Source organism: Schistocerca americana, unplaced genomic scaffold (assembly GCF_021461395.2).
Source record: "Schistocerca americana isolate TAMUIC-IGC-003095 unplaced genomic scaffold, iqSchAmer2.1 HiC_scaffold_86, whole genome shotgun sequence".
Taxonomy (NCBI): Eukaryota; Metazoa; Arthropoda; class Insecta; order Orthoptera; family Acrididae; genus Schistocerca; species Schistocerca americana.
In genome coordinates this window covers 815,191-836,725 of record NW_025726631.1, presented here as the reverse complement: position 1 = coordinate 836,725, position 21,535 = coordinate 815,191, and positions in this window count along the sequence as shown.

The window sequence follows — 21,535 nt, the reverse complement described above, 5'->3', positions numbered from 1 at the left end:
AGAATCACCATATTTACAATTTGAAAAACATAACTTTGCGTTGGACGTGTTACTTGTTTATTTTTGTGAAATGTGCATAACTTCCCATTGCGTGAGCCCCTGACACAGGCAGCGTGAGGTGCACACTTAAGTTTCAGGACGTGCGCTAGCTGTGTGCTTCATTTATTTCAAGCGTCAACTTCGCTTCGAAATTTCTCGTGATATAATTGGCGTATTGCTATGCAACCAACGCCATTATTTTTTTGATTTTTCATGCTATTGATTGCATACGAAATAATAGGGGGTTTCTATTTAAAAATACACAAATTCGTGTTGAAAATAGTATTTGTTTACATTTTATAATTTCTCATAGTATTTGGTTTCCTAAGCCCCTGCCGTGCGCTCATGCTGTGGAAACCGGTTTTAAATACCTACTGTTGTCCCAGAGATATTTGAAGTGGCGGAGTTAGGTGAGAAACCCTGTGTATAAATAACGGCGTATGCGAGAGTCATCTTGTCGGCTGCACTGGTGTTCAAATCGAACTGGCACGAGATGTTTGCGTGGCAAGTTCACCATACGTCGCTGCTGTACGCATACACATATTCTTCAGTGATTAATTGTACAACTTAAAATAAAGGTGATACAATCAGTTAAGTCTGTAATGGGCTTATAAGGTGTAAGAGGCATTACAGTAATAAAAAGCGATGAAGTAAAACAGGAAAAACGTTAGATTGTTAAAAAGGGGAAGAGTTAAGAGACAGAACTGCCAATATTATAGATATGACATAAACAATAAATAACTTTCCGAGTGCACAGAACAATATAAAAATTATAAAACAAATAGCTAAAGAAGCCTCAATCAAAGAAAACAGGCTGCCGCACATGATTAGCGCCCTCTGTGAACACTGACGCCAGAACGCCGCAGAGGCGAGAACTGGTTAGAGGAACGTGACCACCAGACGGGGGCCCTCGTACCCTGCGGCACGCCATTGCAAGAAGAAATGCAGATGATAAACAGGTATTCATTGGACAAATATATTATACTAGAACTGGCATGTGATTACATTTTCACGCAATTTGGTTGCATAGATCCTGAGAGATCAGTACCCAGAACAACCACCTCTGGCCGTTATAGCGGCCTTGATACGCCTGGGCAATGAGTCAAACAGAGCTTGGATGGCGTGTACAGGTACAGCTGCCCATGCAGCTTCAACATGATACCACAGGTCATCAAGAGTAGTGACTGGCGTATTGTGACGAGCCATTTGCCCGGCCACCATTGACCAGACGTCTTCACTCGTGAAAGGTCTAGAGAATGTGCTGACCAGGCCAGCAGTCGAACATTTTCTGTATCCAGAAAGGCCCGTACAGAACCTGCAACATACGGTCGTGCATTATCCTGCTGAAATGTAGGGTTTCGTAGGGATCGAATGAAGGGTAGGGTCACGGGTTGTAACACATCTGAAATGTAACGTCCACTGTTGAAAGTGCCGTCAATGCGAACAAGAGGTGACCGAGACGTGTAACCAATGGCGCCCCATACCATCACGCCGGGTGATACGCCAGTATGAGGGGACTGATGACCATAGATGTTAAGTCCCATAGTGCTCAGAGCCATTTCATTTCAACGCCAGTATGGCGATAACGAATACACACTTGCAATGTGGGTTCACCGCATTGTCGCCAAACACGGATGCGACCATCATGATGCTGAAAACAGAAACTGGATTCATCCAAAGAAATGACGTTTTGCCATTCGTGCACCCAGGTTCATCGTTGAGTACACCATCGCAGGCGCTGCTGTCTGTGATGCAGCGTCAAGGGTTACCGCAGCCAGGGTCTCCGAGCTGATAGCCCATGCTGCTGCAAACGTCGTCGAACTGTTCGTGCAGATGTTTGTTGTCTCGAAAACGTTCCCATCTGTTGACTCCGGGATCGAGACGTGGCTGCACGATGCGTTACAGTCATGCGGCTAAGATGCCTGTCATCTCGACTGCTAATGATACGAGGCCGTTGGGATCCAGCACGGCGTTCCGTATTACCCTCCTGAACCCACCGATTCCATATTCTGCTAACACTCATTGGATCTCGACCAACGCGAGCAGCAATATCGCTATACGATAAACCGCAATCGCGAGAGGCTACAATCCGACCTTTATCAAAGTCGGAAACGTGATGGTACGCATTTCTTCTGCTTGCACGAGGCATCTCAACAAAGTTTCACCAGGCAACGCCGGCCGGTGTGGCCGTGCGGTTCTAGGGGCTACAATCTGGATCCGCGAGACCGCTATGGTCGCAGGTTCGAATCCTACCTCGGGCATGGATGTGTGTGATTTCCGTAGGTTACAACTACTTAAACCTAACTAAGTTCTAGGGGACTGATGACCTCAGAATTTGTCCCATGGTGCTCAGAGCCATTTAAACCAGGCAATGCCGGTCAACTGCTGTTTGTGTATGAGAAATCGGTTGGAAACTTTCCTCATGTCAGCACGTTGTAGGTGTCGCCACCGGCACCAACCTTGTGTGAATGCTCTGAAAAGCTAATCACTTGCATATCACAGCATCTTCTTCCTGTCGGTTAAATTTCGCGTCTGTAGCACGTCATCTTCGTGGTGTAGCAATTTTAATGGCCAGTAGTGTATATAAAGAGTTGGTGAACTTGCCTGACAAACATTTTGTGGCTACTGTGCGGCAGTTTGTGTGAAACAGTAGTGCTGCTGACAAGGTGATTCTTGCATGTGCTGTTATTTACATATATTTTGTGTTTAACATTTGACGACGCTACTATGGCTCCAGTACACTAGGACATGTTTGCACGAAACGCGTCTGCTCCTTTGTACTTTCAGTCACATCCCAGATGTGTGCGATTGGGTTCAGACCTGGCAAGTTGGGGGCAAGCACACGAATTGGAATTCGCCACTGTGTTCCTCGAAGCACTCCATCACACTCCTGGCCTCTTGTTGAAAAATGCCACTTCCGTCTGGAAACATGGTCATCATGTAGGGATGCGCGCGGTCTGCAATCACTGTTCGATACTCCTTGGCCGTCACAGTGCCTTGCAAGAGCTCCACTGGACCCTGAGTGCCCACATGCGAATGTTCCCCAGAGCAAATGGAGCCGCAGCCAGCCTGTCTCCGTCCTGCAGACGACACATTAGAACATGGTGAAGTCTGCGTAAGCAGAAGAAACTAACGATCAAAGTCCGAAAACAATTTATTGGACTGTTCAATTAACCAAAACAAATTCTCCAAGTATAACACCAACACAAAACAGTGATCCGTCTTCGAAATACAACTACATACAAGAATAATATAGAAAACAACTGAAATAATTTCCTACTAGTCTCCACCAGAGACTTCTCTGATATACCGAGCCTAATCCAGAGATCAGCGAGAAGATTCAAGCCGGGCTGCTGGGGCGGTAGCTATCCACGTTTGCTGGCGGTCGATGAACTGCCGATGTGCGGCCGAGCGCCGGCCTTTATAGCCCTTCGGCGGATGAGTACCTCGGAACTATTTTCCATCACGTAGTTTGACGTGTGAAAAGAGTTCCGGGATCTGCAGCGACCTCTTCCCTATGTTTATGTGGTAGTGGCCCCTGGTGGCCGCTGGTGTCTTTGCTGTGTTGTTGTTGTTGTTGATGTGGCCGTTCATCAATAGTACCTGTCGGTTGTGTAGTGCTTCGGTGCGCCTGCGAAGCGGGCAACCCGCGGCTGCAGGCTGTCAGATTGGTTGCTGATACTCTAGGCGCCGTGATGTCTGGTGGAGAGGGCCACAGCAGTCCAATGCCCGTAGTCAAGCGCCCATTTCAGTCGTAGCTGCCGATGTCGCGCTGTTGACCCTGGCACATGCGCACGCCGTCGACTGCGGAGGCCCATCGTTAGGAGCGTTCGGTGCACAGTGTACTCTGCCCAGCATTAAAGTCTGATATTATTTCCGCCGCATTTCGCCGCCTGTCCTGTCGCACCAGTCTGACCACCCTACGACATCCGATATGTGTAATGAAGGGTGGCGGCCCAACACCACAACGTCTGGACGTGGTTTCACCTCGGTTTTGCCACCTATTGAAAACACTCACCACGGCATTCCTCGAACACCCAGCAGGTCGTGCAGTTTCCGAAATGCTCGTGCCGAGCCTCTGGGCCATCACACTGTGCTCTCTGTCAGACTCAAACTGGTCGTCTGCCTTCCCTTCTCTACACACGGACAGAGTGCTCACTGATACTACACGCAGTCATTCCTCGCCTTGTAAAGCTGTTATCACATGGACGGGTTTTTATTGACACTTTGTCGGTTGTCATAATGTTCCAGCTGAACTGTTTACATGCTTTGAGGGGTGATAGGATAAGATGGGGCTAAACAAATGATTTCAATTTCTTGGGCCCGAAATCGCAACACCAAAAATGTTAATGTAGAGTAATGAAATTTTGTGAATACTAATGTTTAGGTAACATATTTCAGTCATTAACTTTGCAAGATCACAGGTTAATGTAAGCGCAAGATAAGCCATTGCAAGTGAAAAATGCTGGAACAATAATAAGTGATGTAGCTCTCAGAATGTTGAATGCAATCATGCAAACGCATGTGCATTCTGTTAAATAGATGCCAGATGTCAGTTTGTGGGATGGAGTTCCATGCCTGCTGTACTTGGTCGGTCAATACAGTGTCAGTTAAAGCTGGCTGTGGATGACGCTGGAGTTATCGACTTCTACACCTACATTTATACTCCCCAAGCCACCCAACGGTGTGTGGCGGAGGGCACTTTACGTGCCACTGTCATTACCTCCCTTTCCTGTTCCAGTTGTGTATCGTTCGCGGGAAGAACGATTGCCAGAAAGCCTTCGTGCGCGCTCGAATCTCTCTAATTTTACATTCGTGATGTCCTCGGGGAGTATATGTAGGGGGAAGCAATATATTCGATACTTCATCCAGAAACTCCCGTCTCGAAACCTGGACAGCAAGCTACACCGCGATGCAGAGCGCCTGTCTTGCAGAGTCTGCCACTCGAGTTTGCTAAACGTCTCTGTAACGCTATCACGCTTACCAAATAACCCTGTGACGAAACGCGCCCCTCTTCTTTGGATCTTCTCTATCTCCTCTGTCAACCCGACCTGGTATGGATCCCACACTAATGAGCAATACTCAAGTATAGGTCGAACGAGTGTCTTGTAAGCCATCTCCCTTGTTGATGGACTACATTTTCTAAGGACACTCCCAATGAATCTCAACCTGGCACCCGCCTTACCAACAATTAATTTTATATGGTCATTCCACTTCAAATCGTTCTGCACGCATACTCCCAGATATTTTACAGAAGTAACTGCTACGAGTGTTTGTTCCACTATCATATAATCATACAGTAAACGAACCTTCTTTCTATGTATTCGCAATACATTACTTTTGTCTATGTTAAGGGTCAGTTGCCAATCCCTGCACCAAGTGCCTATCCGCTGCAGATCTTGCTGCATTTCGCTGCAATTTTCTAATGCTGCAACTTCTCTGTATATTGCAGCATCATCCACGGAAAACCGCATGGAACTTCCGACACTATCTACTAGGTCATTTATATACCAGGTGATCAAAAAGTCAGTATAAATTTGAAAACTTAATAAACCACGGAATAATGTAGATAAAGAGGTAAAAATTCACACACATGCTTGGAATGACATGGGGTTTTATTAGAAAAAAAAGTATTGCTAGACGCGTGAAAGATCTCTTGTGTGCGTCGTTTGGTGACGATCGGGTGCTCAGCCGCCACTTTCGTCATGCTTGGTCTCCCAGGTCCCCAGACCTCAGTCCGTGCGATTATTGGCTTTGGGGTTACCTGAAGTCGCAAGTGTATCGTGAGCGACCGATATCTCTAGGGATGCCGAAAGACAACATCCGACGCCAATGCCTCACCATAACTCCGGTCATGCTTTACAGTGCTGTTGACAACATTATTCCTCGACTATAGCTATTGTTGAGGAATGATGGTGGACATATTGAGCATTTCCTGTAAAGAACACCATCTTTGTTTCGTCTTACTTTGTTATGCTAATTATTGCTATTCTGATCAGATGAAGCGCCATCTGTCGGACATTTTTTGAACGTTTGTATTTTTTGGTTCTAATAAAACCCCATGTCATTCGAAGGATGTGTGTCAATTTGTACCTCTCTATCTACATCATTCCGTGATTTATTCAGTTGTCATATTTATACTGACTTTTTGGTCTCCCGGTATATTGTGAAGGATCGAAGCCCCTCTGCGCTCGACTGGAGAGAGATCTGGCGACCGAGCATGCTGAGGCACCGTGTCGACACTCGGTAGAGGATGTTGGGTTACAATAGCGGTACGTGGGCGAGCGTTATCCTGTTAGAAAACATCTCCTGGAATGCTGTCCACGCATGGCATTGCACCGGGTCGAATCACCAGACTGAGGACAGTTTTGCAGTCAGTTTGCGTGGGATAACCACAGAAGTGCTCCTACGGAATCGCGCTCGAGTGTGTGTAGCACGCAGACAGGTTCGCTGTAGCCCCTCCCAACCAACAGTCGGCCATCACTGGCAGCGAGCAGGTCCAGCCTCCACCAGACCCCCACCCAGCCCTCCACTGAGCTCTCGCTTGACACCACTGTATGGCTGTGGTTTGTGGTCACTGGAATGCACCCTACACGTTATCGATTTGTAACCGTTCGTTGCATCACTGAGGAGCCAAATACTCCCAAAATGCTGCTGCAGATGCATACGGTGCGCCAGAGCCGTACAGCGAACACGATGGACTTCCTTCTCTGTAGTGCCACGTGGCCGCCCGCAGTCCGGTCTTCTTCGGACCTTACATTCACGTGATCACCGTTGCCAGCAATTACGTACAATGACTTTTTTTTTTTAGGGCGCAAAACTGCTACGGTCATTAGCGCCCGGTCTGTGACTTAGGAAAAGGTAAAAAAAAACGAAACTGGAAACCATCAGCAATGGGAGCGAAACTCAATAAAGTGGGAAACTAAAAACAGAAGGAAAACTTAAAAAACCACTATAGAAGGGGGATTGTTTGTCCCCAAAAAGAGCTTCAAATGGCTGATGTCATCTCACTGGCACTAATAAACTCGAGAACGCGATCGACTGAGCGCGTGTCATCTGCTAAAATGGAAGATATATCAGGCGACAGCTGTAGACGGGCGCGTAACGGAGTAAAATAGGGGCACTCGAGTAAAAGGTGTCTTACCGTCCACAGCTGAGAGCAGTGGGGGCAGATGGGGGGCGGATCGCCACTTAAAAGATGTCGATGGCTAAAAAGACAGTGCCCTATCCGGAGTCTAGTTAAAATTACCTCCTCCCGACAACGAGTTCGGGAGGAAGAGGTCCAAGCACAGGGAAGAGCTTTCACGTCCCGCAGTTTATTATTGGGAAGTGTCGACCAATGTGCGTGCCATAAAAGAACAACACGACGACATAAAACACTCCGCAGATGGGCGAAGGGAATCGTGCGAATAGCTGGCTGAAGAAGACAGACTGCAGCCTTGGCCGCAATATCGGCCGCCTCATTTCCACAGATACCAACGTGTCCTGGGATCCAGAGGAACGCCACCGAGACGCCCCCAGGTGGAGCAAGCGCAGACAGTCCTAAATTCGGTGGACCAGAGGGTCGACAGGGTACAGGGCTTGGAGTCTGAGGAGAGAGCTTGAAACGACCCCTTAGAAAAATTATAAATGACTGTGCTTAAGCTGACACACAATATTTTTAGCGCAACGCAATGTTTCAAAAATCCCTACAAAAGAATGGCCCTGACTAACAATAACCTATACCTTTCGTGAATCACTTACCTCACAAAAATCTTCGTTACTCGAACTACTGCAATACAACGAGCGCCAATACTGCCAGCTAAATAAAAGATTCAAACGACTGAAGGCACTAACTACTGATAGGCATAGTTACCAAATGAAAGATTTTGGTAGAGAACAAACAATGTATTTACCTTAACAGTGTTCAAAAGTCATAATACATATATCAGTTCATGACATCGAGTCTTACAAATTTACTGTCTCTGATGGACACACGTCCAGATCGTCCGCTCTCAAACCTCCGCCGCCTCTCTCCCCACATCCACCACTGCTGGTGGCTCACCTCCAACTGCGCAACGCTACACGCTGTTCACATCCAACACTACAATAGCGAATATTCCAACAATGGCAACCAGCCACAGACTGCACACAGCACAGTCAGTGATTTTCATATAGAGCGCTACATGGCGTTACCAACATAAAAACCTAAACAGCCTACTTACAAGCTGAGCGAATCTGAGCAGATAACATGCTGTATCCGCTGATGGCGACGGATGTGTTGGACAGCCGGGAGACCAGCGTAAAGCTCCGCAGTATAAACCAAACACTGGTCGGCAAGCAGAAATCGATTTGGGGTGTCGCCAACAATATAGGCACTCCCTACACCAAAAGATGTTTCTTAGCCATCAGTGTAAATAAATGTGGCATGCTTCATTTGTGCACATAGAGCAGCAAATGCCCGACGATAAACAAGTGAAGGTGTACCATCCTTGGGAAACTGACGAAGGTCACGGAGCAGGCAGATCCGGGGAAGGAGCCAAGGCGGTGCTGTACCCCAAGTTGTCAAGAAGGTTTTAGGAAAGCGGAAGGAAAGAGAATGGAGCAGTTGACGGAAGCGGACTCCCGGTGGTAGCAGGGAGGAAGGGCGGCCTGCAAACCCTAAATCCAAGGAGGCGTCGAAAAAAATGTCATGGGCCGGATTAGCGGGCATGGAAGACAGATGGCTAGCATAACGACTCAGAAGGACTGCTCGTCGATTGGACAGCGGAGGTTCAGCAGTCTCAGCATAAAGGCTTTCCACAGGGCTGGTGTAAAAAGCTCCAGACACTAAACGTATGTTGCTGCCAAATCTTTGTGCAGTATCCCAGATGGACATCCAGCATCTCCTAGCCCTGTAACACGACCTCTTTCAAACTTAGTAAGACGCCGAAAATGGCGCCTCTGTCGCCTAGTGGGCATTCTTGACAAACATCAAATCGTCTCAAAGGTAACTGACGCTCACTACAGTTATACAGTAGCTTGTGTTTGCATCCACATAGTGGGGCTGGTAGCGCCACTGTTATGCAAGTGGCGTGAACACTGAAGAGACGTCATCTCTCAGTTCTAGAATCACGTCAACCAACTTATGTCGCACAACTCCCTCTCGGTGCTGTGATTTTTTTCCGTCAGTGTGTTGTATTAAGTATGTCAAATTTTAATGGTGGGAAGTTCATAATTATAAGTTTTGTGTGATATAGATGCATTATTTCAAGATCTTTTGTTCTTCATTGTAAACAGATAATTTTGAAAAGTTGAAACAACAGAATATTCAAAAATTTGTAGGGCTGTTTGAATCGTCAATCATTGCGAAGTGTCATACATTTATACACAGTACGTAAAATTACGCTTTTTAACTGTTTCAGTTGTAGCTACACGCATTTGTCACAGCAGAATTGGTTACGACCAGCAGGCTCCACACAAATTTCGTGAAACCACATATTGCACCTATCACACCTGATCCATTCCGCTTCCTATACAGACCTAGGGTCGTAATATTTGATGCTGCGGAAAACACAAGATATGTTTTATGTCTCCGACTCAGCTTCAGCTGATGATGAAGATGAATCTTCTTCTCGATTTGAAGGTTTCTCTCGAACATTCTGCGCATTTCTGCAGCTACTGACTTTCTTTCTTTGACGGTTTTAAAAATGCAACTTCGTCTTCCCTCTTTTAAGACTGGGATGAAATCCTGAAATCAGATGGCAAGTTGAATTTTTCTCTCTCCCCGTATGTGTGGTACCGGTTGTTACCGTTGGCGTTGGCAAACCAAAAGAAAGTGATCATAACGCGATGAGGGTGTTGCTGAGCTCTGACTTGGAGGTTAAGGAGGAGTTCCAGGGCGTCGACTTACTTCTGATTCCGGGGTACATTACGGGTCTCGTCATTCAGGAATGTAGGCGAAGGAAGCAGTTAGCGTGACGGTATTTTCTTGGGGCTGAAGGGGAAAACTGCAGTGCTCTCAAATCCCTCTACAGCATTTCGTATATTTGCTTCATGTCTTCAGGCGGCGTCGAAAATTTAACCAAAGAGAAATTTTCTGGTGAAAGATGAGTGATTGTTGTGTATAGTCAGGATACGTAAACACTTTACTAAAGAAGAAATAACACATATCATATTCTGATTCAGAATGCCTCAAATTTATAATACATAGGCTGAGCAGGCATGGCTAGATGACAAATGTAAGGATGTAGAGGCTTATCTCACTAGGGATAAGATAGATACTGCCTACAGGAAAATTAAAGAGACCTTTGGAGAAAAGAGAACCACTAGTATGAATATCAAGAGCTCAGATGGAAACCCAGTTCTAAGCAAAGAAGGGAAAGCAGAAAGGTGGAAGGAGTATATAGAGGGTCTATACAAGGGCGATGTACTTGAGGACAATATTATGGAAATGGAAGAGGATGTAGATGAAGATGAAATGGGAGATACGATACTGCGTGAAGAGTTTGACAGAGCACTGAAAGACCTAAGCCAAAACAAGGCCCCCGGAGTAGACAACATTCCATTAGAACTACTGACAGCCTTGGGAGAGACAGTCCTGACAAAACTCTACCATCTGGTGAGCAAGATGCATGAGACAGGCGAAATACCCTCAGACTTCAATAAGAATATAATAATTCCAATCCCAAAGAAAGCAGGTGTTGGCAGATGTGAAAATTACCGAACAATCAGTTTAATAAGTCACGACTGCAAAATACTAACACGAATTCTTTACAGACGAATGGAAACAGTGGTAGAAGCCGATCTCGGGGAAGATCAGTTTGGATTCCGTAGAAATATCGGAACACATGAGGCAATACTGACCCTACAACTTATTTTAGAAGCTAGATTAAGAAAAGGCAAATCTACGTTTCTGGCATTTGTAGACTTAGAGAAAGCTTTTGACAATGTTGACTGGAATACACTCTTTCAAATTCTAAAGGTGGCAGGGGTAAAATACAGGGAGCGAAAGGCTATTTACAATTTGTACAGAAACCAGATGGTAGTTGTAAGAGTCGAGGGACATGAAAGGGAAGCAATGGTTGGGAACGGAGCGAGACAGCGTTGTAGCCTCTCCCTGATGTTGTTTAATCTGTATATTGACCAAGCAGTAAAGGAAACAAAAGAAAAATTCGGAGTAGGTATTAAAATCCATGGGGAAGACATAAAAACTTTAAGGTTCGCTGATGACATTGTAATTCTGTCAGAGACAGCAAAGGACTTGGAAGAGCAGTTGAACAGAATGGACAGTGTCTTGAAAGGAGGATATAAGATCAACATCAACAAAAGAAAAACAAGGATAATGGAATGTAGTCGAATTAAATCAGGTGATGCTGAAGGAATTATATTAGGAAATGAGACGCTTAATGTAGTAAAGGAGTTTTGCTATTTGGGGAGCAAAATAAATGATGATGGTCGAAGTAGAGAAGATACAAAATGTAGAGTGGCAATGGCAAGGAAAGCGTTTCTGAAGAACTGAAATTTGTTAACATCGAGTATAGATTTAAGTGACAGGAAGTCGTTTCTGAAAGTATTTGCACGGAGAGTAGCCATGTATGGAAGTGAAACATGGACGATTGATAGTTTGGACAAGAAGAGAATAGAAGCTTTCGAAATGTGGTGCTACAGAACGATGCTAAAGATTAGATGGGTAGATCACATAACTAATGAGGAGGTATTGAATAGGATTGGGGAGGAGTTTGTGGCACAACTTGACCAGAAGAAGGGATCGGTTGGTAGGACACGTTCTGAGGCATGAAGGGATAACCAATTTAGTATTGTAGGGCAGCGTGGAGGGTAAAAATCGTAGAGGGAGACCAAGAGATGAGTACACTAAGCAGATTCAGAAGGATGTAGGCTGCAGTAGGTACTGGGAGATGAAGAAGCTTGCGCAGGATAGAGTAGCATGGAGGGCTGCATCAAACCAGTCTCAGGACTGAAGACCACCACCACAACAACAACAACCGATAGTTGTTCTGTCGATCGAGCCTGGTGCAGTCTGTACCACTGGTAACTGAGAGATTTATAATCTGCCTTCCTGCATTTCAACAATGGACCTTACATTAAACAGACTCACTATTGCATCGCGACTTGTCAGTATGTATACTATCTTACCTCTTTTATTTGCTTCTGGATGATTCCTGTCTGGATTAAATATACATGATGTATAAAAAAGAATCATCCGATTTTTAAAAATGTTGCGTTATCCGAACTGCGCCACTGATGGTCCCAAGCCCGGGGCCTCATCTCTCAAGTGATGAGGAAGGAGAAGGGGGAGGAGGGGGAGGAATAACACCTCGTAAAAAAACCTGCGTCCATCTGTCTCCGGATGGTAGGGCCCTAAAACCCAGCCACCGGTTCTCCGGCCAGAGTCTGTTGGCTCTGTGAGCTCGGCTGTGTTTGAATCTTCTGGAACTCAAAACTCAAAATTATGTGAGATCCTTTGTGATTTCACAAAAAAAACCTCAACCCAAAGCAATAATCGTGACAGAACAATGACAAAGAATCCACTACCCTGGGCCCCAGTCGGTAAGACTAGGTAACAGACCGTGTCATCGGATTCCATAGGATCAGACACGTCATGAAGAGAAGAATCGGAGCTTCCAAAAAATCCTCAAGACGAAGAGAATATTTTACGTGGGAACACTCAACACAGACACACTACTGCAGGTAGGTAAATTAAAACAATTAACAAACACCATGCGCAGATGAGAACCACTTTGATTCGGAAAATTACAGAATATATAGGGGGAAACCAGCCATAACCATTCCAGGAATTAATCTTAAGCTCTTCGGAACAGGATTTGTAGTACATAAATTGATACTGGACTCTGTAATAGATTTCGCCTCAAAATCAGAAAAAATTTCAACACTCACGATACGATCTGGAAACAAAGCCTATACACTAAGTAGTGCACATGCCCCCACAAATAATTATAACAAGAAGAACCCAGAGATGATAGAGGAATTCTGGGAAGATCTGGAGGAAGCTACCAGCAAAATCCACAGGAATCACATAAAAGTGTTACTAGGGTATTTCAATGCCCAGTTAGGCACGGAAAGAAAATACCGAGACACGACAGTGAAACTCGTCCCACAAGAGAACAAACAAAAATGGAGAGAACTTGATAAATTTCTGCAGGAAATTTGAGCTGAAAATCACGTCAATGCAATTCCAGAAACCACACAGAAAACTTGTAACTTGGAAATCCCCCTAGGAGAAATCCCTCTAGGAGAATTTCAGATGGACCACGTAGCAATATCCGTGAAAAACACTAGAGAAATAATGAACTTATGAACTAGGAAAGGAGTTTTTGAATCTGATCATCATCATCTCCAAATCAAAGCAAAACTTACACCCAACAGACAAATGAAGAGAACCAACAGACCTTTCACAACGGATCCAGAGTACCTGCAACTAAACAAGAAAGAAATAATAGAAGAAATTACGAAAATCAACAGCAACAATCGGACAGAACTGTCGGAAAAAATGAGAGAACTGATAAAACTGGGGCAACTACTGAGAAAAAGGAAACATCGATGATAGAACATGACATGCAACAGAGTCATAGAAGACAGAAAAAAATTAATAGCCATAGAACACAAGAGAAATGGGAACAGTTCAACAGGATACAGGAAAACACTTCAAAAACAATCCGCAGAGATAAAAGAGGTTACGAAAACAGCAGGTTGAAGGAGATAGAAGAGGACTTAACCATAAACAACACACGGATTTTTTACAGAATATTCCGAGAAAATATGACAGGATATCAACCTCCAAGCTTATGCTTCAAAAGACAAGATGGAACACTGGAGACAAATCCGAAGAAAAACTGTGAAATATTAGCCAGATACTTTGACACATCACTCAACTGCGATGAACCAAAACAGAGATTACAGTTTACAAAACCAGAACCTAACCAGGACTCCAAAACCCCAACATACGAAGAAATAGTGAAAATAGTAAAATCATTGAAAAATAACAGAGCACCAGGAGGAGATGGACTGATTGCAGAAATATGGAAATTGGACCATGAAAACATTACACCCAAAACACAGAATAATCAAAAACATCTGGAAAACAGAAAAGGTGCCAGAAGAATGGAAGTCAGCCCAAATACACCCCCTCCACAAGAAAGGAGACAAAACAGACCCTAGCCGGCCGCGGTGGCCGTGCGGTTCTGGCGCTGCAGTCCGGAACCGCGGGACTGCTACGGTCGCAGGTTCGAATCCTGCCTCGGGCATGGGTGTGTGTGATGTCCTTAGGTTAGTTAGTTTTAAGTAGTTCTAAGTTCTAGGGGACTTATGACCTAAGATCTTGAGTCCCATAGTGCTCAGAGCCATTTGAAAACAGACCCTATTAACTGTAGAGGAATTTCGTTACTGTCTGTGACATACAAAATTCTATCCAGAGCTCTGTTAAATTGCAGACAGATCCACATATCGGAGAGTCCCAAGCAGGGTTCAGGATGGGAAGATCGTGCAGTGAACAGATCTGGTGCCTGAGAACGATATTAACAACGAGAAAGTCCAGAAACACCACATTAACATCTTTTGATTTCAAAAAGGCCTACGATTCCATAGACAGAGAAACACTTTTCAGTACACGGGAAGAAATGAAGGTAGACAACAAGACCAGGAAACATTAACAAATAGAAAATCCGAAGTGAAGTGCATGGGAGAGATCTCAGAACCGTTTCGAAATCAAGACAGCACTGAGATAGGGAGATGGCTTGTCACCCATTTTATTTAACGCAGTTGTAGAGAAAATAATCAGGACATGGGACAAAGGAGTCAATGGGGTAAAGATGGGTAGACACAAAAATAGAACCATCAACATAAAATGTCTGGCCTTTGCCGATGATATAGTCATCATAATAAATAACAGAAAAGAGCCAAAGAAGCCCTAGAGACACTACATGAATTCGCGGCCAGACCAGGATTAAAAATTTCGTATGAAAAAACGCAGCACATGGACACAAAATCCACAGACAGAAACCCATTGGTAGCATAGTACGGAAAGAAAGCACAAGTAGAGAGTTTCAAATACCTAGGAGAGATCATACAGAAAACAGGACTAAACTGGACAGCCAAAGAAGAAAGAGTTGCAAAGCTAAAAAAAGCATACAGACATACACGGAACCATTACAACAAAAGAACTATTTCAGTTAATGCCAAATTAAGACATTACAAAACAGTAGTCTTACCAGAAGCCTTGTATGCCTCAGAAACGACAGTAATCAGGGGAAGAACGAAAATCAAGGGAATGGAAAAGCTAGAGAGGAAAATTCTGAGAAAGATCAATGGGTCATTTCAGAGACAGGGGATCTGGATAAAATGACAGATGAAATAACTATACAAGCAGACACAGACAGTTAACAGATATCAGAAAAAGAAGGGCTATATTCTATGGGCACATTTATAGGATGAACGAAAACAGGCTGACAAAGAAGATTTTTAAAATAGTGATGAGTAATACGATGAAAACTAACTGGGCATAGGAAACCATGGAAGACCTAAAGAAAATAAATATGTCCACAGGAGAAATAACGATCAGAGAAAGATGCAGAGAAAAAAATCAGGAAACAGAAATTCGAGTAAACACCAAAAAAAAAAAAAAAGAAACCAGGAAAGAAGTGGACAGAAGAGAGAAAGAACATACGCAGTGAATGTATGAGAGGTTTTTGGAAAGAGAAAATAAAGATACAAAAAAAAGTGCCATGAAAATTGATTCTGTTTTAATGCTCTCCTAAATGGGGAATTAACGACAATAATAATTACGTCATTTGAGATATGTTCGTGAACAACGTACTGTTGGAAAGAGCTAACTTCCCGCTAGGTAGCAGCAGTGTGCGCCCACTCCAGTTCTAGTAAAAATGGTTCAAATGGCTCTGAGCACTATGGGACTTAACTTCTGAGGTCATGAGTCCCCTAGAACTCAGAACTATTTAAACCTAACTAACCTAAGGACATCACACACATCCGTGCCCGAGGCAGGATTCGAACCTGCGACCGTAGCGGTCGCGCGGCTCCAGACTGCAGCGCGTAGAACCGCTCGGCCACTTCGGCCGGTAGTACATATGGCGTCGGGGCAACAGAAAGCGTTTTGTGTTCCACGTTTTGCGCAGTATGGGTCAGTAATAACTGTTCAGCGTGTCTTTGGTACTAGGTATGATGTGGATCCTCGTACAGCACAGAGCATTAGGCGATGGCACGAACAATTCCGAGAAACAGGATGTTAGGGCAAATCGCCGGGCCGTCCCCGAGTGTCTGACACGACGTCGAACGCGTCCGCCACAGTTTCACAAGGAGTCCTCAGAAACCCTTTCGCGTGCAGCTCGACGGCTCAGCATATACCCGATGTCCGTCTGGCGCGTGTTGCGTCTACGTTTAGACGTGGAACCGCACAAAATCCAGCTACTGCAAGCTCTTGGTGAAGGTGACAAACAAGAACAACTTGTGGAGTTCTGTAATTTCGTTCTTGGCAAGATGGAGGATGACAGTTTTCTTCCACGCTTAGTGTTTAGTGACGACGCAGCATTACATTTAAATGGAAAGGTGAACCGTCATAATGTGAGAATATGAGGTACAGAACAACCCTATGAAGTTGTACAACACAAGAGGGACTCTGCAAAATGTAATGTATGTTGAGCAGTTTCACGGGAAAAGGCGTACGGTCCATCTTTCTTCGCTGACAACACTGTTACTCGAAGCACATATCTCGATATGTTTAAGAACTTTCTTTTCCCACAGTTGGAGTCCGATTCGAATAACTTCATCTAGCAACAGGATGGGGCACCGCGACGCTGTCGTCAGGAAGATGTGGTGTTTTTTCTTTTTTTTAATTATATTCTGCTCAAATTATTATTCTCTTGTGAAGATTCAGAAATATGTTGTGAGTTTTGCACCACTTATTGGCGGGAAGAGCAAAGACTTTTTAAAAAACGTAAGTACTGTAAGTGATAGTTTATATTTCACCTGAAATCGTTTGCAGAAGGCGTAGCGTTCTCAATATTAAGAACAGAGTTCGCATTGCCACTTAATTTATCATGTTCGATCACGACCGGATATGAGACACAGCAACTACGAACAGAGAAACCTAAGGGACCAGACAGAGCTGCTAATTTTCTTTGCTATACTACACCACACATTAAAAGAAGTTGGATTTAAATCACAAAGACGGTAAATAGCAATGCGCCTTCTGCCTTAACTATGACGTTTGCCGAGATGCAGTGGGTCCCTGGTAGCTGTATGGAAACTATAAACCCACCGTTATTTCTGTTGACATTAATAGGAGATGGATAGTATAGAAGTACTTTAAGTAATAAGCAGGCACTACAGCATTTGAGAGCACAATAAACCAATTTAATTACCTTAGTCAGTATTTCTAACAATAGGCTCCGTACATTTCAATTTTATATCTTGCTGGCTGTTTCTTTAAATAAAGTCCTTTAATATTTACGACATTTCATCTTAGCTGCACACATAAATTCTTACATAGCACAGCACAATAGTAATATTTTATTATAACTAGTTAGTGATTGCGGACCACCGTCCGCCGTCTTTAAATAATATCACGACTGTGTTAAAAGAAGAGGATTACAATTCTTCAGCTGTCAAAAGATAAGAAACACAAAATATCTCTAGCGATACAAATTATGAACAATTCGTATTCTGCGCCGTGGCGCGTAAGGTATTCTTTGAAATATCAGGTGGTCGCTGCTCAGCGACGATCTAAGAAACCTTTACACAGATGGGTTTTACGAACCTGCATGGTTAGATTATCGAATGTAAATTTATTTAAGTTATCGAAACAGATACTAATATTACAGTGCCTCCCATGAGGAGGGGAGGAATATCGTCCTCATGTCACTCGTAATATTAGTGGCTTTTAATACATGTCTATTGCTGAAATTGTGTGGTCATATAGTACTATACACTTGACGTTTCATAAAGTTACGATACTAGAGAAAACAGTCATTATTAAGATCATCAGTAAAAATTGTCTTTGTGCACTTATTCTGCATCTGTGTTTTGGTCACATGGTTTCTTAACATCTACAACAACATGGGAAGTATTACTATTCACAATACAGAGCTATATACATTAAGTGGACATGACAGGCATTGTCGCAGAAAAAAAATACATACACATAGAAGTACCTATATAATCCTAAAATGCAACAAACTATGAATTTGGCATGACATTTTCATTATTCTTTCACACGGTTTCCAAATTTTCAATGTGTCTACAAGCTCGATAGGCTCGTGTTTATTCCATCGTAATATTCTTTCTTATTTTACACACATTGTACATTGGTTCGTGGATCACACTGTGCCGTCGAGTTATTTGTCAAGAATCTCTCACGATGAGAGTCCCTTTTCCACCACTTCACTGAATGGAGTTTTCCATTCTCCGTCAACTCATGGAATATGGAACATAAATAGAGAATACTCTGCATTAGTATTACTTAAAATTATCGGTTTAATTACAATAGGTTCAGGATGGCTAAGGATCATTTCTTTCTTTCTTTCATTTCGCACTGATTTCTGCTCTTGTTTACGACAGCGGTTAAGGCAACTATAAATCTCGTTCTGACCGTGACCGAAATTTCTTCTAGTAGTGACCGTATTATTATTTGCTTAGTACAAATCGTTCTCTATCAGTCTCTAAAATATGATGTTTTATATGTACATATAGAACAGTGTCCTTCAAAGTAGTATGATTATTGCCGGAGCGAGCCACGCGGACCTGGCCATTAAAATTTCCAATATCCATTATTTCGTCAGACGCCGCTGCGCGGCGATGTTGACAGACCAACACCGGCCAGTATGGCGCGCGCAATCGTAGACTGGGTGTGTGTCGTGTTGTCCGCCGACAACGTGCTGCGTTTAAAGCACGTTGTTTGAGGGCTGCTGCTGTTGCGTCACCGAGGGAGCCTGCACGAAGTCATCTCGCCGTACCACTCGCCAACTGTCTGTTAAGGACTCACAGGTAAGTGAATACAAGTTATTTTGCTGGCTTGCGTGGGCTGCATGGCGAACGATACTTATTCACTGACCGTTGCACACGTTAAAAATAAACTGATGCACACAAGGTGTGGTTTAAAGAGTCGTGACACAGACTCGCTTTTGGGCGCACAAATTTTCACTTTCACTTTGACAGGCGTTCGTGAACTAAACGTCGTCCTTCATCTCACTTTCTCTTTGCAAAAATAACACTTTCACAGAAGGATAACAAGATACCTTGCCTAACAATATTTACATAGTTTGTTTATATATACATATATATTCTTAATCTAATTGTCACGTCCGGTACAGAACTGCTGTCGATAATTCTCTTTATGGCTCTCTCTCTCGTCTACCAGTTAAAATTAACTCAGCTACCAGTTTCATTTATTCTTTACCGTCCAATTCTTATAAAAATTTTTAATTGTCTCAAAGACAAAGTAATAGACTTTCTCTTTCAGAACACGCCTCTTTTTATTACTCTTTTCATTTATGTGTCCATTAATTTGTGTTTACTGTGTTGTTTAAATTGAGGGCAGCCTCCATACAGAGAGACTGCCTCCTTTTCCATGCTGAATACTATTCGCTTCAAAATATACCGGCGCTGACGGACTAATCGCTTGTTACAAAGACAACAAACTCAACTGCATGCCAAACAAGTGGCTTCACTCTAATTTGCTTCAACAAGCAAAATTTAACTGATCTCGTCGCGAACCTACACGCTTTTCATACGAGTTTGCTTCGCCTAGTACAAGTAAACCTCTACGAGCTGATCCTTGGAATAGGATGTTTGAAGGATTATCAGGGGTCGGTATTTTGGATAAGATTTTATAAAGGAACACAAAATTCAGCCTTTAAATAATCTGGACATTATAAAAATTATCATACTAAACAAGAAACATTTGTATGCGATCGCTTATGCTGCTGCAGTTGCTTTTTGCGTGTCATTCACTTAGAAAATATAACTGATTCATTTACATGCCTCTATGGATGTGCTTGTTTGACCAATTGTTTACTTGGTTACTTGACTCTGTAGTCTTCTACAAGAACCTGTCATCCATTCATTTTATTTTTCATTTACTTTTTTTCTTTTTTTTTTTTTTTTTTTTTTGACGCATCACTTTTTAAAGCATTGCGGACTGCTGTTATTAATCGCTACATTTAGTCTTGCGGCTGGCATTTCTCAAGTATAACATTTCCGTGGAACTTATAGTGTTATCTCTACCCCTTCTTTTACTTGCTACACCTTCGAATTTGCGTCAGCATAACTTATCTGCCATAGAATTTAAAACTCTGTTCCTAATTAAGTTTTCCCACATACATTACTTCTTCTAAGCATCCGATCTGACACATGATCTTTAGCATATTATAATTTACTCCCTTTCTCATTTACGTAATGTGTCGCTCTCATTACGATATCCTCTGTTATTCTTTGATTCTAGTCACGAAAAGTTATGACCCCGGCCGGCCGAAGTGGCCGTGCGGTTAAAGGCGCTGCAGTCTGGAACCGCAAGACCGCTACGGTCGCAGGTTCGAATCCTGCCTCGGGCATGGATGTTTGTGATGTCCTTAGGTTAGTTAGGTTTAACTAGTTCTAAGTTCTAGGGGACTAATGACTTCAGCAGTTGAGTCCCATAGTGCTCAGAGCCATTTGAACCATTTTTGAGTTATGACCCTTTATTTTACACAGGACTACAACTTGTCCTCCGAGAGACTTTAGTTTCTCAAAAAAAAAAAAAAAAAAACACGAGCATGCATCATATACTTATGTACTAAGTTCTCTCTTTATTAACTGCTGGCTTGTCATTTTTCTTGAGTGATCATTCGACGTCGACGACTTACCTTGTTCTCTGATGATGCTTTGTAATCGCCTCGTACTAGAAATACTTGTAAATTTCTTGTGTTACCATTGTGGAATTTTCTGAAGTCACTATGGTGGAACAGACCTTTAACGGTTCCAGTGACGGGGTCGGCTAGCAAGTAGCTTCCTGTGTGCGGCTTCCCGGCAATAACAGATGGGCCTTCATAAACGCGCTGCCACTTACGATTTTTATTTCGTAGCTTCGATGGTTTAAAATGAGTCCTTAGTAAGATTCTCTCACCTTCTCCATATTCAATAACCTTATTTACCTTTTTGTCAAATGCTTTCTTACGGAGGTTTGTATACGTTGTCGGTGAAATCAACGCCTGCCTGATTTTGGTGTCAGCTTCTTGTGGAGGCTAAAAAATGCTGTTTCTAGTTTTCTTAATTGTAGTGGTTATCCCTAGCGGATATCGCCCTTAACGTCTCCTCTCTTTCGTGTTGGTGTTGTGACTGTGGCACGAAGGGTGCTGGACAAGGATCTTGTCCCGTGTTCGATCCACTTTGCGCATAATAGATTTCTGTAGTCCTTTGCCGTTTAGGCTTCGGATTTCCTGCATAATCATTTGAGGGACCGGAAAAATTCATGTTTGTCGGAGGTCGAAATGTATTCTGGGCCATGTAGTGT